Source organism: Carassius gibelio, chromosome B7 (genome assembly GCF_023724105.1).
Source record: "Carassius gibelio isolate Cgi1373 ecotype wild population from Czech Republic chromosome B7, carGib1.2-hapl.c, whole genome shotgun sequence".
Classification (NCBI taxonomy): domain Eukaryota; kingdom Metazoa; phylum Chordata; class Actinopteri; order Cypriniformes; family Cyprinidae; genus Carassius; species Carassius gibelio.
The window spans coordinates 128,447-146,635 of NC_068402.1; the positions used below are offsets into that span (position 1 = coordinate 128,447).

General features: G+C 34.8%; 1 protein-coding gene and 3 long non-coding RNA genes across 6 annotated transcripts in view; 2 read left to right on the top strand and 2 right to left on the bottom strand.

The window, feature by feature from the left end:
- Positions 1-12,438, bottom strand: part of LOC127962265 (uncharacterized) — a 72,865-nt gene extending 60,427 nt beyond the window's left edge. Inside the window, exon 1 of the mRNA XM_052561818.1 lies at positions 12,382-12,438. The gene's annotated coding sequence lies outside the window, so the exon portion shown is untranslated. The remainder of the gene's footprint in view (positions 1-12,381) is intronic.
- The window catches only part of LOC127962288 (uncharacterized), a 153,310-nt gene that overhangs the window by 51,095 nt on the left and 84,026 nt on the right, over positions 1-18,189 (top strand). The window lies entirely within an intron of this gene.
- LOC127962303 (uncharacterized) lies at positions 12,445-14,213 on the top strand. The gene is made up of 2 exons (XR_008154559.1): positions 12,445-12,754; positions 13,959-14,213. It is a non-coding gene; the product is annotated as an uncharacterized LOC127962303 (long non-coding RNA).
- Positions 16,552-18,189, bottom strand: part of LOC127962293 (uncharacterized) — an 86,694-nt gene continuing 85,056 nt past the window's right edge. Inside the window, exon 3 of the long non-coding RNA XR_008154549.1 lies at positions 16,552-17,559. This is a non-coding gene — a long non-coding RNA (uncharacterized LOC127962293). The remainder of the gene's footprint in view (positions 17,560-18,189) is intronic.

An 18,189-nucleotide genomic window follows, 5' to 3' on the forward strand; every position in this document is an offset into this window, starting at 1 on the left:
AGCTGTAATACAAGCAGAACTTTCACAAATGCTTATGAGTCATTTAAGGATTTGATAACACTGTAAAATAATGTCTAATTTGTTAACATTAGCAAATTCATTGATAACACTTTATAATAACTGCACTCATTATTAAATAGTCAGTTCATGCTTTATAAAGCCTTGTCCCAATATTAATAGTCAGTAGTAAGCAGTTTATAAATACAGCTATAAATAGCTTGTCCTTGGTTTATAAGCACATTTATTAAAAATGAGAGTAAGTTATCTTCCTATGAAAAATAAAAGATAAAAATAAACAAACAACAACACAGATTGATACAGAACTCAGAAATTTTATTGTGGATTTATGATAAAGCCTGCAAATGAATTCATACTCCTACTCATACTACTCCATACTCCTTTTTCAACATGATGCCAATATACTGAGATGTTAAATTGTGAATGGGTTTAGGATAGCTTAAATGGTGTTGCCATAGAGATTTATTAAAGTAACATAAAAAAAATACAATAGTTATTTTACTATATCTTTACAATTTTTCATTCTAAATCTTCATAATTTTTTATATAAGTAGAAGTCCTCATTTGAAGGAAGCACAGTAAGTTTCATAGCTTTATCACTTTCAAGAGCCAGCATAAAATTTAAACTATCATAACTTATAAATCAAGCTTGCAATTCTTAGTACCTATAATGGCCACCAGCGGGAGCTATAGGATTACTTTTAAATAATTATTGTAGAAACGAGTATGATTTAAATCATTTATAGAAATCTTTCAAAAAAAAATGAATTGTATATATTTTACTGATAAAATGACCCTCACTTAATTAGAATAACAAGCTGAAGTATTTTGAACTGTATATTAAGAATAATTCTTTATAGGCTTTATGGACAGATAACGTTTTGAGTGACTCTTGAAGGTTCAGCACCACATCTTCTTTTACCACTGTTTAAAGAATTAATCTTACAGAATAGGTGTGAATGAATTTTGGATAGCTTGAATGGTTTTGCCGTGATGTTTTTTGAAATAATAGTAAAAAAGGAACCAGTAAATGTCTTTTTATTTTTTTAAAGTGCAGCTTCTAAACACTTTAAAAAAAAAAATGTACACATAGAAGACCAGTCATTCTGAGGCATATTTCTTCAGAATGACTGGTCTCATGACCATAGTTTCATGACTATACAACACTATATGGATGATAGAAAATTAAAAAAAAACTATCATACATCTGATGTCACTCAGTCCCACTGTCACTGTGGGTAATGTGTGTGTGTGTGTGTGTTAAGTGAATTAGGTGTGAAACTATCAGGGTGCATTTAGTCTCCAGCGCCAACATTTTACAGAACTGCCACTTTCCTGGAGTCTCCAGAATTACTCGGTGTCGGACTCTGAGAGACTTAAGATTCCAAAAAATGATTTAATTAGAATACCATGAAGTATTGTGAAATACTATATATTAAGTCTTTATATATAGGCTTTATGCACAGATTAGAGTGACTCGTGAAGGACCAGCACCACCTCCTCTTGTTCGATGGTTTGAGGAATATATCTTCCAGAATCCAGGATTAAGATTTAGGAGCTCATTTTTATTCCACCTCCTTTCCTGAAAAGTCTGTCTTGCAGAATTGACTAAAAATTAATCTTCACATTAATTACTAATTATTTTGCAATTCTTTTTGTCAGTTCTTCTTGACCTGCTTTTTTCTTCTTCTTTTCTGACCTCATGACCCAGTCAGTATTTTTTGTACAATGGTCAAGTCTTAACTTATCCATTTCTGTATTGCATTTATGTTTGATATTTCTCATGGGTATTTCATAATTTTCGACCTTACAGTTTGAGTTAAAAGTCTATTTTAGCGCATTTCATCTGTAAAAGAAAACATGCCTAATAATTCTGCACACATGAATATAAGGAGTTTTTCTCTTCCAGCTTTCCTGGACTATTGTATAACACTCATAAATGATTAAATAAAAAATAATGGTAGTTATTAAGATTTATATGGTTTGGAATTGGTAAAATGTACTTGGAAAAAAAATCATAATAAAACAATGTTTTCATGTTTAAGTTTGGAATATTAACTGACATGAATGAATGCTATATAAATATTGTTCATGTTAACATAATGTTTATAAATGAAATCTTATTGTACAGTGTTACTAATATATATATTGTTCTGTGAATGTGATTTTAAAGTCTAGATGATTCGGATTAACCCTTTAACTGCCGTATCCTTTAAAACCTCACTGCCAGAGGGATATTGTGAATGCATGTGCCCGCTGGGCACAGTTTACCTGATGCCACCGGGGTGGCAATGGCATTGGTGGCTTGAGCCCGCCATCGCTGCTTGCAGCTATATTTTATTATTATTATTATTATTATTATTATTATTTCCAACGTCTCGGGGGCTTTTGGGGCCCTTAACGTGCTTAAAAAGTCTTGAAAATTGGCACACAGATTGGAACCTGCGGCCATTAGGGCCGGGCAGAGACTGATACACGGGCGTGGCACAGGGGCTCTACAGCGCCCCCTGGAATATGGAGGGCCATATATCATACATTCTTGCTCGTAGACGTATGAAACTCGGTACACATATAAATCTCATCAATCCAAACAACTTTTGTATTGCATATCATGGGCTCCGCCCAACAGGAAGTTGGCTATTTAGGGTTTAGTATTCAAATTTTTCGTCAAAGTTGTGGGGGCTTTTGGGGTCCTTAACATACTCAAAAACTCTTGAAAATTTGCGCACACTTTGGAATCTGTGGCCTTTAGGAGCCTGCAGAGGCTGGGACCCGGGCGTGGCACAGGGGCTCTACGGCGCCCCCTGGAACACAGTCAGAAATGTTGATGTATAGCTCACACATACTTGCACATATTCATATGAAACTCAGTACACATATAGATCTCATCGTGCCGAACAACTTTCGTATTGCATGTCATAGGCTCCACCCAACAGGAAGTCAGCTATTTAGAGTTATGTAAAAAGCGCATGCTCTGGAATTTGAAATACTTGTCATAGGTTTTTTTCTCGATTGCCGCCAAACTCGGTCAACATGATCTCAAGACACTGGGGATGAAAAATTGCCAGGGGATTTTTGATATCTCGAACGGTTTGCTCGTGGCGAGGCGTTGAAATTATGGCGAGAAATGAGAAACAGGAAGTGTCTAATACCATCCACATACAGTTCCTGATTTTAATCAAACTTCATCAGATTATTCGTTGTATGATGTCGATCGCATATATGTGACTATTAGGAGTCAAAGTTATAGCGCCACCAACTGGCAGAAGGAAGTGTGTCATTTTCAAAATGATTTGAATTCAGCATCTTATTATTACTCGATTTGCTTCAAACTTCATCAGAATAATGTTAAAACACAGCTGATATAAATCTGCAAGGGGGATATTGATATCTAAAAAATTGTTGGCGTGGCAACATGTCAAACTGGAATACTTCTCAGGTGATTTTGAGGCAAATAACATACTTAGAATTTCACAAAACTCTGAACACACATCAGTATTTCTGATAGGAACTTAAATTGTGAATGGATTTTGGATAGCTTGAATGGTTTTGCCGTGGTGATTTTTTTAAATGACCTTACAAAGGGAATCATTATTGTATTTTTAAATTGAAGCTTCCAAACACGTCAAAGAATTTTTTCATACAGATGAAAAAGTCATTCTGAGGAAATATGCATAGTTTCACGACTTTACAACACTGTATGGATAACAGAAAATTAAAAAAACTGTCAGACATCTCATCTCACTCTGTCCCTCTGTTTGAGTATATGTGCTTCAGACTTCCATTGTCTGAGAGAAATAGCGCCCCTACAGGTTCAATTCCCGGACTTTTACTTTCACTTTTAAATCGGTTAAAAATACAAACAAATACTTAGATTTAATTCACACTGACAAGCTAAACCAACATATCTGATTATTACCGGTTCAGGGCTCATGGATAAATTATTTCTGGCCAGAGATACGTGAGAAATAGGAGAGATGAATCACCGCTGTGATCACGAGCGTCTGGAGTAAAGAGCTCAGAGAAAACGAATTTATTCCTGTTTTAAAGCTTTTAAAAATAAATTATTACAGCGATATCACACAATCAACCAATTAGAACACACCAAGAGCTAAATTAAGATGTTTTTGAACTGTTTGTGTGAAAATGAAATATTTGCAGCTGCCTATCTGAAATCACCGCCTCCGATCAGCGCGTACAGTGTCCAGCTCAAAACAAACGAATTTATTCTTGTTTAAGAGCTTTTTTAAATAAAATATTACCACAAATGCACACAATAAACCCATTGTAACACAACAAGAGCTAAATGCAGGTGTTTGTGACCTGTTTAAGTGTGCAAGACTATTTGAAAGCGCGACTGGCAGAATAACATATCTCTCGAGCTGCAGGATTCTGGCTTTCGTCGTACGAACGAACACATAACGAACAAGATTATTTCAAAATACATAATAGCTTGGCGACTATAAACGAAAACAGCCACGTGAACATAAACTGGATCTACTGGATTTGAATATTAAAGTGACCACATTTACCACTTGCTTCTGTCTTCAATTTTAATCTATATAAAAAAGGAAACTCATTCGACTTGGCTGCTTTTTTAATGTGTGCGTATTTATTTATTTATCTTTTTATACATTTTGTATCATTTCATAGTTTGTGTATTACAATTATAAAAACAAAAATAAAATTAGCCACTCACATAGAAATAGCTTAGGCCTTAACCTTTTTCTGACAGTTTTAGGGATTTTTAAAAATCCTAAAAAAACCTTATTTGTGCTGCAAATAATAATTTCAAACTCATTTGATACTGACCTATGACATCCTGTGACATTATATTTATTTTAATTTACATAATCTCATGGATGTAACAGTAAATCTGTTCAGCTCACAGATCAATACTAAGCTGTAATACAAGCAGAACTTTCACAAATGCTTATGAGTCATTTAAGGATTTGATAACACTGTAAAATAATGTCTAATTTGTTAACATTAGCAAATTCATTGATAACACTTTATAATAACTGCACTCATTATTAAATAGTCAGTTCATGCTTTATAAAGCCTTGTCCCAATATTAATAGTCAGTAGTAAGCAGTTTATAAATACAGCTATAAATAGCTTGTCCTTGGTTTATAAGCACATTTATTAAAAATGAGAGTAAGTTATCTTCCTATGAAAAATAAAAGATAAAAATAAACAAACAACAACACAGATTGATACAGAACTCAGAAATTTTATTGTGGATTTATGATAAAGCCTGCAAATGAATTCATACTCCTACTCATACTACTCCATACTCCTTTTTCAACATGATGCCAATATACTGAAGATGTTAAATTGTGAATGGGTTTAGGATAGCTTAAATGGTGTTGCCATAGAGATTTATTAAAGTAACATAAAAAAATACAATAGTTATTTTACTATATCTTTACAATTTTTCATTCTAAATCTTCATAATTTTTTATATAAGTAGAAGTCCTCATTTGAAGGAAGCACAGTAAGTTTCATAGCTTTATCACTTTCAAGAGCCAGCATAAAATTTAAACTATCATAACTTATAAATCAAGCTTGCAATTCTTAGTACCTATAATGGCCACCAGAGGGAGCTATAGGATTACTTTTAAATAATTATTGTAGAAACGAGTATGATTTAAATCATTTATAGAAATCTTTCAAAAAAAATGAATTGTATATATTTTACTGATAAAATGACCCTCACTTAATTAGAATAACAAGCTGAAGTATTTTGAACTGTATATTAAGAATAATTCTTTATAGGCTTTATGGACAGATAACGTTTTGAGTGACTCTTGAAGGTTCAGCACCACATCCTCTTTTACCACTGTTTAAAGAATTAATCTTACAGAATAGGTGTGAATGAATTTTGGATAGCTTGAATGGTTTTGCCGTGATGTTTTTTGAAATAATAGTAAAAAAGGAACCAGTAAATGTCTTTTTATTTTTTTAAAGTGCAGCTTCTAAACACTTAAAAAAAAAAAAAATGTACACATAGAAGACAATTCATTCTGAGGCATATTTCCTCAGAATGACTGGTCTCATGACCATAGTTTCATGACTATACAACACTATATGGATGATAGAAAATTGAAAAAAAACTATCATACATCTGATGTCACTCAGTCCCACTGTCACTGTGGGTAATGTGTGTGTGTGTGTGTGTGTGTGTGTGTTAAGTGAATTAGGTGTGAAACTATCAGGGAGCATTTAGTCTCCAGCGCCAACATTTTACAGAACTGCCACTTTCCTGGAGTCTCCAGAATTACTCGGTGTCGGACTCTGAGAGACTTAAGATTCCAAAAAATGATTTAATTAGAATACCATGAAGTATTGTGAAATACTATATATTAAGTCTTTATATATAGGCTTAATGAACAGATTAGAGTGACTCGTGAAGGACCAGCACCACCTCCTCTTGTTCGATGGTTTGAGGAATGAGGCAAAAGTTCATAAGAGGGCGTGGAATAGGCACTCTATAGCGCCACCTTTTGTCAAAAGTGGGGGGGTTAGTTTTAGCTACAGACACCAAACTCAGTACAAAAATTGTTCTTATCAAGACGGACAACTTTCTAATTCACAGTCATCAGCTACGACCAACAGGAAGTCGGCTATTTTGATTTGAATGTGGATTATTTTTTACATTTAGCCGTGAATTAATGCATACTGCTCAGAGGAGAGTAACACTATACACACCAAACTTGGTCTACATGTTGAAAAAACATTGAGGAACTTAAATTGTGAATGGGTTTTGGATAGCTTGGATGGTTTTGTCGTGGTGATTTTTTTAAATGACAATAAAGATGGAATTATTAATTTTCCTGCATTTTTAAATTCCAAACACTTCAAAACCTTTTTTCATACAGAAAAAAAAGTTATTCTGAGTAAATATGCATAGTTTCATGACTTTACAACACTGTATGGATAACAGAAAATTAAAAAACTGTCAGACATCTCATCTCACTCTGTCCATCTGTTTGAGTGTGTGTGCTTAGACTTCCATTGTCTGAGAGAAATAGCGCCCCTACAGGTTCAGTTACCGGACTAAAAAAGGGAGGAGACTGTCTTTTGGTTTCGATTTTAAATCGGTTAAAATACAAATAAATACTTGGATTTAATTCACAGTGACAAGCTAAACCAACATATATGATTATTATCAGGTCAGGGCTCATTAATAATTGATGTGTGGTCAGTGATACGTGAGAAACACGAGAGATGAATCACCGCTCTGAGCAGGAGCGTGTGGAATGATGAGCTCAGAAAAAACGAGTCTATTCTTGTTTTATAGCTATTAAAAATAAAGTATTGCAGCGATATCACACAATTCACCAATTAGAGCACACCAAGAGCTAAATTAAGATGTTTTTGAACTGTTTGTGTGAAAATGAAATATTTGCGGCTGCCTATCTGAAATCACTGCCTCCGATCAGCGCGCACAGTGTCTCAGAGCTCAAAACAAACGAATTTATTCTTGTTTAAGAGCTTTTTAAAATAAATTATTGCCATAAATGCACACAATACATCCATTATAACACAACACGAGCTAAATGCAGGTGTTTGTGACCCGTTTAAGTGTGCAAGACTATTTGAAAGCGCGACTGGCAGAATAACATATATCTCTCGAGCTGCAGGATTCTGCCTTTCGTCGTAAGAACGAACACATCACGGACAAGATTATTTCAAAATACATAATAGCTTGGCTAATATAAACGAAGCCACGTGAACATAAACTGTTGAGAATTAAATCTGAAGTGGATCTACTGGATTTTAATATTAAGTGACCGCATATACCAGCTGCTTCTGTCTTCAATTTTAATCTATATAAAAAAATTAAACTCATTCATCTTGGCTGCTTTTTTAATGTGTGTACGTATTTATTTATTATTTTGCTCTAACAAGACTTAATCTATATTTAATTAAATCAATTACATTTTATTTTACATTTGATTTGTCCATTTCTGCATCTAAACGCCTAAAAACCTAAAACATGCTCTATTATACTATTGTTAGCAATTTCTTTATCGTCCAAGTTATCTGGTGTACACGCTTTTATTTTCATAATAAACTCGTTTGTTAGATTATACACAGTTATAGTGGTCTATAATAAATATTGACAGGTTTTATTCAAGATGTTTAGAATGATCGCCGTAGGCTAATTTTTTAAAATGTAAATCCAAAAAAAAAAAAAAAAAAAAAAAAAATTAAATAAATTAAAAACATTGGAAAAGAATAACTTGTACTTTTTTATACATTTTGTATAGTTTCATAGTTTATGCATTATAGTTATAAAAACAAACAAATTTAGCCACTCACATAGAAATCTTAGGCCTTATCCTTTTCTGACAGTTTTAGGGATTTTTTAAAATCCTAAAAAACCTTATTTGTGCTGCAAATAATAATTTCAAACTAATTTGATACTGACCTCTGACATCCTGTGACATGATATTTATTTGAATTTACATAATCTCATGGATGTAACAGTAAATCTGTTCAGCTCACAGATCAAGACTAAGCTGTAATGCAAGCAGAACTTTCACAAATGCTTTTAGGTCAATAAAATCATTACAAAACACTTACAAATCATTTAAGGGATTTGATAACACTGTAAAATAATGTCTAATTTGTTAAGATTAGCAAATGCATTGATAACACTTTATAATAACTGCACTCATTAGTAAATAGTCAGTTCATGCTTCATAAAGCCTTGTCCCAATATTAATAGTCAGTAGTAAGCAGTTTATAAATACAGCTATAAATAGCTTGTTCTTGGTTTATAAGCACATTTATTAAAAAGGAGAGTAAAGGGTCAGTTATCTTCCTATGAAAAAAATAAATAAAAAATAAACAAACAACAACACTGATTGATACAGAACTCATAAATGTTATTGTGGATTTATGATAAACTCAGCCTGTAAATGAATTCATTCTCCTCCAAGAAGACACAAGTAGTTCACACCAAACTGTTTTAACATGAAGCCATATACTGAAGATGTTAAATTGCGAATGGGTTTAGGATACCTTAAATGGTGTGGCCATAGCGATTTATTAAAGTAACATAAAAAAAATACAATAGTAATTTTACTATATCTTTAAAATTTTTAATTCCAACTCTTCATAATTTTTTATATACGTAGAAGTCATCATTTGAAGGAAGCACAGTAAGTTTCATAGCTTTATCATTTTCAAGAGCCAGCATAAATTTAAAACTATCATAACATATAAATCAAGCTTGCAATTCTTAGTACCAATAATGGCCACCAGATGGAGCTATAGGATTACTTTTAAATAATTATTGTAGAAACAAGTATGATTTAAATCATTTATAGAAATCTTTCAAAGAAAAATAATATGAATTTTATGTATTTTACTGATAAAATGACATTCACTTAATTAGAATAACAAGCTGAAGTATTGTGAACTGTATATTAAGAATAATTCTTTATAGGCTTTATGGACAGATACGTTTTGAGTGACTTGAAGGATCAGCACCACATCCTCTTTTACCAGTTTAAAGAATGTATCTTACAGTACAGGTGCGGATGAATTTTGAATGGCTTGAATGGTTTTGTCGTGGTGATTTTTTAAAATATTAGTAAAAAAGTAACCAGTAAATGTCTTTTATTTTTTTAAGTGCAGCTTCTAAACACTTAAAAAAAATTTACACATAGAAGACAAGTCATTCTGAGGAAATATGCATAGTTTCATGACTATACAACACTATATGGATGATAGAAAATTAAAAAACTATCATACATCTGATGTCACTCTGTCCCTCTGTCACTGTGGGTAATGTGTGTGTGTGTGTGTGTGTGTGTGTGTGTGTGTGTGTTAAGTGAATTAGTTGTGAAACTATCAGGGAGCATTTAGTCTCCAGTGCCAACATTTTACAGAACTGCCACTTTCCTGGAGTCTCAGAATTACAATGTGTCAGGTTCTGAGAAATCAAAGATTCCAAAAAATGATTTAATTAGAATACCATGAAGTATTGTGAAATACTACATATTAAGACTTTATATATAGGCTTTATGAACAGATTAGAGTGACTCGTGAAGGACCAGCACCACCTCCTCTTGTCCGATGGTTTGAGGAATATATCTTCCAGAATCCAGGATTAAGATTTAGGAGCTCATTTTTATTCCACCTCCTTTCCTGAAAAGTCTGTCTTGCAGAATTGACTAAAAATTAATCTTCACATTAATTACTAATTATTTTGCAATTCTTTTTGTCAGTTCTTCTTGACCTGCTTTTTTCTTCTTCTTTTCTGACCTCATGACCCAGTCAGTATTTTTTGTACAATGGTCAAGTCTTAACTTATCCATTTCTGTATTGCATTTGTGTTTGATATTTCTCATGGGTATTTCATAATTTTCGACCTTACAGTTTGAGTTAAAAGTCTATTTTAGCGCATTTCATCTGTAAAAGAAAACATGCCTAATAATTCTGCACACATGAATATAAGGAGTTTTTCTCTTCCAGCTTTCCTGGACTATTGTATAGCACTCATAAATGATTAAATAAAAAATAATGGTAGTTATTAAGATTGATATGGCTTGGAATTGGTAAAATGTGCTTGGAAAAAAAATCACAATAAAACAATGTTTTAATGTTTAAGTTTGGAATATTAAATGACATGAATGAATGCTATATAAATATTGTTCATGTTAACATAATGTTTATAAATGAAATCTTATTGTAAAGTGTTACTAAATATATATATATATATATATATATATATATATATATATATGTATATATATATATATATATATATATATATATATATATATATATTGTTCTGTGAATGTGATTTTAAAGTCTAGATGATTCGGATTAACCCTTTAACCGCCATACCCTTTAAAACCTCACTGCCAGAGGGATATTGTGAATGCATGTGCCCGCTGGGCACAGTTTACCTGATGCCACCGGGGGTGGCGATGGCATTGGTGGCTTGAGCCCGCCATCGCTGCTTGCAGCTATATTTATTATTATTATTATTATTATTTTTTTTTTTTTCAACGTCTCGGGGGCTTTTGGGACCCTTAACGTGCTTAAAAAGTCTTGAAAATTGGCACACAGATTGGAACCTGCGGCCATTAGGGCCGGGCAGAGACTGATACACGGGCGTGGCACAGGGGCTCTACAGCGCCCCCTGGAATATGGAGGGCCATATATCATACATTCTTGCTCGTAGACGTATGAAACTCGGTACACATATAAATCTCATCAATCCAAACAACTTTTGTATTGCATATCATAGGCTCCGCCCAACAGGAAGTTGGCTATTTAGGGTTTAGTATTCAAATTTTTCGTCAAAGTTGTGGGGGCTTTTGGGGTCCTTAACATACTCAAAAACTCTTGAAAATTCGCGCACACTTTGGAATCTGTGGCCTTTAGGAGCCTGCAGAGGCTGGGACCCGGGCGTGGCACAGGGGCTCTACGGCGCCCCCTGGAACACAGTCAGAAATGTTGATGTATAGCTCACACATACTTGCACATATTCATATGAAACTCAGTACACATATAGATCTCATCGTGCCGAACAACTTTCGTATTGCATGTCATAGGCTCCACCCAACAGGAAGTCAGCTATTTAGAGTTATGTAAAAAGCGCATGCTCTGGAATTTGAAATACTTGTCATAGGTTTTTTTCTCGATTGCCGCCAAACTCGGTCAACATGATCTCAAGACACTGGGGATGAAAAATTGCCAGGGGATTTTTGATATCTCGAACGGTTTGCTCGTGGCGAGGCGTTGAAATTATGGCAAGAAATTAGAAACAGCAAGTGTCTAATACCATCCACATACATTTCCTGATTTTAATCAAACTTCATCAGATTATTCGTTGTATAATGTCGATCGCATATATGTGACTATTAGGAGTCAAAGTTATAGCGCCACCAACTGGCAGAAGGAAGTGTGTCATTTTCAAAATGATTTGAATTCAGCATCTTATTATTACTCGATTTGCTTCAAACTTCATCAGAATAATGTTAAAACACAGCCGATATAAATTTGCAAGGGGGATATTGATATCTAAAAAATTGTTGCCGTGGCAACATGTCAAACTGGAATACTATACTTCTGTACTGCAGGTATACTTTCTACTGCACTTCTGTACCGCAGGTTTACTTTCTACTATGCTGCTATACCGCACGTATACTTTCTACTGCACTTCTGTACCGCAGGTATACTTTCTACTGCACTTCTGTACCGCAGGTATACTTTCTAAATCCCGCACCGAACCCTCCCCGGGCACCGCAGCATAAATAAACAGAGGGGAGGAGCCTAGACCCTAAATGCCTAGGAGCCTAAATGGTGTTTAGAAATAAAATTAGAGATTTTACTTACCTAACTCAGCCCGTGCCTCTCTCTCTGGGCCTCGCTGGTCTCCCTTTACGGAAAACCAAGGCTTGTGTACTTCTATATAGTTTAAAATCTCGACAACTTTCTGTGTCTTCTTCAGGCATGACTTGTGTAAATTAAATGTTTTCTTCTCTGAGCTCAATTTAATTTTTTAATTTTCTTTCTAAACACCATGTATGTAAGTGAAAAAGAAATAAATGGGTCTGTTAAGATAGTAACACAAAAAAGTGTGCACTAAAACAAAAAAAATAAACTTATAAGAGTGTAAGGGAAGATGAAAGAGTGCTTAAATTCAAAAAATGCACTTTTAAGTGCTTGATATATTCAAAAATAAACAAATTGGCCTCGGGCCTTCGAGGTGGCCTCTTCCTGGGCAGAGAAAAATTATGGGGGCAAAGTGAACGCAGACACTGTAGAACAAGCAGAAGCTCTTATCACAGCTGAATTGTTTGAGGAGGAAACAGTGCCACATCCACAAAGCCCAGGAAATCAGGGACCAGCGGGCCCTCACACATATGCGCAAGTGGCAGCCTCCAGAGCCCCAACTGCTACAGTAGCTCCCCCTACTAAAAAATTAAATTGAGCTCAGAGAAGAAAACATTTTTTTTTTTTTTTTTTTTTTTTTTATATTTTTAAATAAAAAAATAAACAAATTGGCCTCGGGCCTTCGAAGTGGCCTCTTCCTGGGCAGAGAAAAATGATGGGGGCAAAGTGAACGCAGACACTGTAGAACAAGCAGAAGCTCTTATCACAGTTTAAAATCTCATATTTTTGGCAAAAACAAATAGTTCAAAGTTAATGATGGATTATTTTATTACAAACTTACAGCTTTTTGCTTCACATGACGTTAATTGATGGACTGGAGTCATGTGGATTACTTGTGGATTATTGTGATGCTCATGTGGATTAATATGTGTTGTAAAATAAAACAAAGGGGTGCTAAAAACACAAATAAGTGTGTGAAAGTAAAAAAAAAATGGGTCTGTGAAGATAGTAACACAAAAAAGTGTACACTAAACAAAAAAATTAAACTTATTAGAGTGTGTAAGTGTACAGTGTCTGCGTTCACTTTGCCCCCATAATTTTTCTCTGCCCAGGAAGAGGCCACCTCGAAGGCCCGAGGCCAATTTGTTTATTTTTGAATTTTTAAAATTTTCAGAGCCTTTTCTTTGAATATATCAAGCACTTAAATGTGCATTTTTTTAATTTAAGCACTCTTTCATCTTCCCTTACACACTCTAATAAGTTTAATTTTTTGGTTTTAGTGTACACTTTTTTGTGTTACTATCTTCACAGACCCATTTTATTTTACTTTCACACACTTATTTGTGTTTTTAGCACCCCTTTGTTTTATTTTACAACACATATTAATCCACATGACCATCACAATAATCCACAAGTAATCCACATGACTCCAGTCCATCAATTAACGTCATGTGAAGCAAAAAGCTGTGTGATTGTAATAAAAGAATCCATCATTAACTTTGAACTATTTGTTTTTGCCTAAAATATAAAAAAAAATAAAAATTCAAAAATAAACAAATTGGCCTCGGGCCTTCGAGGTGGCCTCTTCCTGGGAAGAGAAAAATTATGGGGGCAAAGTGAACGCAGACACTGTAGAACAAGCAGAAGCTCTTATCACAGCTGAATTGTTTGAGGAGGAAACAGTGCCACATCCACAAAGCCCAGGAAATCAGGGACCAGCGGGCCCTCACACATATGCGCAAGTGGCAGCCTCCAGACCCCCAACTGCTACAGTAGCTCCCCCTACTAAAAAATTTAATTGAGCTCAGAGAAGAAAACATTTATTTTATTTTTTTATTTTTTTTATATTTTTAAATTCAAAAATAAACAAATTGGCCTCGGGCCTTCGAAGTGGCCTCTTCCTGGGCAGAGAAAAATTATGGGGGCAAAGTGAACGCAGACACTGTAGAACAAGCAGAAGCTCTTATCACAGTTTAAAATCTCATATTTTAGGCAAAAACAAATAGTTCAAAGTTAATGATGGATTATTTTATTACAAACACACAGCTTTTTGCTTCACATGACGTTAATTGATGGACTGGAGTCATGTGGATTACTTGTGGATTATTGTGATGCTCATGTGGATTAATATGTGTTGTAAAATAAAACAAAGGGGTGCTAAAAACACAAATAAGTGTGTGAAAGTAAAAAAAAATGGGTCTGTGAAGATAGTAACACAAAAAAGTGTACACTAAAACAAAAAAATTAAACTTATTATAGTGTGTAAGTGTACAGTGTCTGCGTTCACTTTGCCCCCATAATTTTTCTCTGCCCAGGAAGAGGCCACCTCGAAGGCCCGAGGCCAATTTGTTTATTTTTGAATTTTGAATATTTTAATTTTTTTGTTTTAGTGTACACTTTTTTGTGTTACTATCTTCACAGACCCATTTATTTTTTTTTACTTTCACACACTTATTTGTGTTTTTAGCACCCCTTTGTTTTATTTTACTAAACATATTAATCCACATGACCATCACAATAATCCACAAGTAATCCACATGACTCCAGTCCATCAATTAACGTCACGTGAACCAAAAATCTGTGTGTTTGTAATAAAAGAATCCATCATTAACTTTGAACTATTTGTTTTTGCCTAAAATATAAAAAAAAATCAAAATTCAAAAATAAACAAATTGGCCTCGGGCCTTCGAGGTGGCCTCTTCCTGGGCAGAGAAAAATTATGTGGGCAAAGTGAACGCAGACACCCGCTGGTCCCTGATTTCCTGGGCTTTGTGGATGTGGCAATGTTTCCTCCTCAAACAATTCAGCTGTGATAAGAGCTTCTGCTTGTTCTACAGTGTCTGCGTTCACTTTGCCCCCATAATTTTTCTCTGCCCAGGAAGAGGCCACCTCGAAGGCCCGAGGCCAATTTGTTTATTTTTGAATTTTTAAATTTTTCAGAGCCTTTTCTTTGAATATATCAAGCACTTAAATGTGCATTTTTTGAATTTAAGCACTCTTTCATCTTCCCTTACACACTCTAATAAGTTTATTTTTTTTGTTTTAGTGTACACTTTTTTGTGTTACTATCTTCACAGACCCATTTTTTTTTTACTTTCACACACTTATTTGTGTTTTTAGCACCCCTTTGTTTTATTTTACAACACATATTAATCCACATGACCATCACAATAATCCACAAGTAATCCACATGACTCCAGTCCATCAATTAACGTCATTTAAATTCTAAAACTTGTGTAATTAAAGGAATATTCCACAAAAGTTGCTGAAAAACGGACTAGCAGAAGCTCTTATCACAGCTGAATTGTTTGAGGAGGAAACAGTGCCACATCCACAAAGCCCAGGAAATCAGGGACCAGCGGGCCCTCACACATATGCGCAAGTGGCAGCCTCCAGACCCCCAACTGCTACAGTAGCTCCCCCTACTAAAAAATTTAATTGAGCTCAGAGAAGAAAACATTTATTTTATTTTTTAATTTTTTTTATATTTTTAAATTCAAAAATAAACAAATTGGCCTCGGGCCTTCGAGGTGGCCTCTTCCTGGGCAGAGAAAAATTATGGGGGCAAAGTGAACGCAGACACTGTAGAACAAGCAGAAGCTCTTATCACAGCTGAATTGTTTGAGGAGGAAACATTGGCACATCCACAAAGCCCAGGAAATCAGGGACCAGCGGGTGTCTGCGTTCACTTTGCCCCCATAATTTTTCTCTGCCCAGGAAGAGGCCACCTCGAAGGCCCGAGGCCAATTTGTTTATTTTTGAATTTTTAAATTTTTCAGAGCCTTTTCTTTGAATATATCAAGCACTTAAATGTGCATTTTTTTAATTTAAGCACTCTTTCATCTTCCCAGGAGCATGCATATGATGAAACTAGCTGTTTTAAAGCATATCTAGCACAGAACAGCGTTTCTGAGTGAGAATAGCATATTTCTAGTGGCAATGTAACTTTTCATGCAAAAGTGACCAATTCTACCTAAAATGCTCCCAGGAGCATGCATATGATGAAACTAGCTGTTTTAAAGCATATCTAGCTCAGAACAGCGTTTCTGAGAGAGAATAGCATATTTCTAGTGGCAATGTAACTTTTCATGCAAAAGTGACCAATTCTGCCTAAAATGCTCCCAGGAGCATGCATATGATGAAACTAGCTGTTTTAAAGAATATCTAGCACAGAACAGCGTTTCTGAGTGAGAATAGCATATTTCTAGTGGCAATGTAACTTTTCATGCAAAAGTGACCAATTCTGCCTAAAATGCTCCCAGGAGCATGCAAATGATGAAACTTGCTGTTTTAAAGCATATCTAGCTCAGAACAGCGTTTCTGAGTGAGAATAGCATATTTCTAGTGGCAATGTAACTTTTCATGCAAAAGTGACCAATTCTGCCTAAAATGCTCCCAAGAGCATGCATATGATGAAACTAGCTGTTTTAAAGCATATCTAGCTCAGAACAGCGTTTCTGAGTGAGAATAGCATATTTCTCGTGGCAATGTAACTTTTCATGCAAAAGTGACCAATTCTGCCTAAAATGCTCCCAGGAGCATGCATATGATGAAACTAGCTGTTTTAAAGCATATCTAGCTCAGAACAGCGTTTCTGAGTGAGAATAGCATATTTCTAGTGGCAATGTAACTTTTCATGCAAAAGTGACCAATTCTGCCTAAAATGCTCCCAGGAGCATGCATATGATGAAACTAGCTGTTTTAAAGCGTATCTAGCTCAGAACAGCGTTTCTGAGTGAGAATAGCATATTTCTAGTGGCAATGTAACTTTTCATGCAAAAGTGACCAATTCTGCCTAAAATGCTCCCAGGAGCATGCATATGATGAAACTAGCTGTTTTAAAGCGTATCTAGCTCAGAACAGCGTTTCTGAGAGAGAATAGCATATTTCTAGTGGCAATGTAACTTTTCATGCAAAAGTGACCAATTCTGCCTAAAATGCTCCCAGGAGCATGCATATGATGAAACTAGCTGTTTTAAAGCATATCTAGCACAGAACAGCGTTTCTGAGAGAGAATAGCATATTTCTAGTGGCAATGTAACTTTTCATGCAAAAGTGACCAATTCTGCCTAAAATGCTCCCAGGAGCATGCAAATGATGAAACTAGCTGTTTTAAAGCATATCTAGCTCAGAACAGCGTTTCTGAGTGAGAATAGCATATTTCTAGTGGCAATGTAACTTTCCATGCAAAAGTGACCAATTCTGCCTAAAATGCTCCCAGGAGCATGCATATGATGAAACTAGCTGTTTTAAAGCATATCTAGCTCAGAAAAGCGTTTCTGAGTGAGAATAGCATATTTCTAGTGGCAATGTAACTTTTCATGCAAAAGTGACCAATTCTGCCTAAAATGCTCCCAGGAGCATGCATATGATGAAACTAGCTGTTTTAAAGCATATCTAGCTCAGAACAGCGTTTCTGAGTGGGAATAGCATATTTCTAGTGGCAATGTAACTTTTCATGCAAAAGTGACCAATTCTGCCTAAAATGCTCCCAGGAGCATGCATATGATGAAACTAGCTGTTTTAAAGCATATCTAGCTCAGAACAGCGTTTCTGAGTGAGAATAGCATATTTCTAGTGGCAATGTAACTTTTCATGCAAAAGTGACCAATTCTGCCTAAAATGCTCCCAGGAGCATGCATATGATGAAACTAGCTGTTTTAAAGCATATTTATTTTATCTATTCTATCATATCTGTTTGCAGAAGTGTTATAACATTTTACATCTCATTGATTCAATGTTTTCCATTTTGTTCGTACATACACATCATTTTTTTACAATTTTGCCACATTGTGATTACAGTGAAAC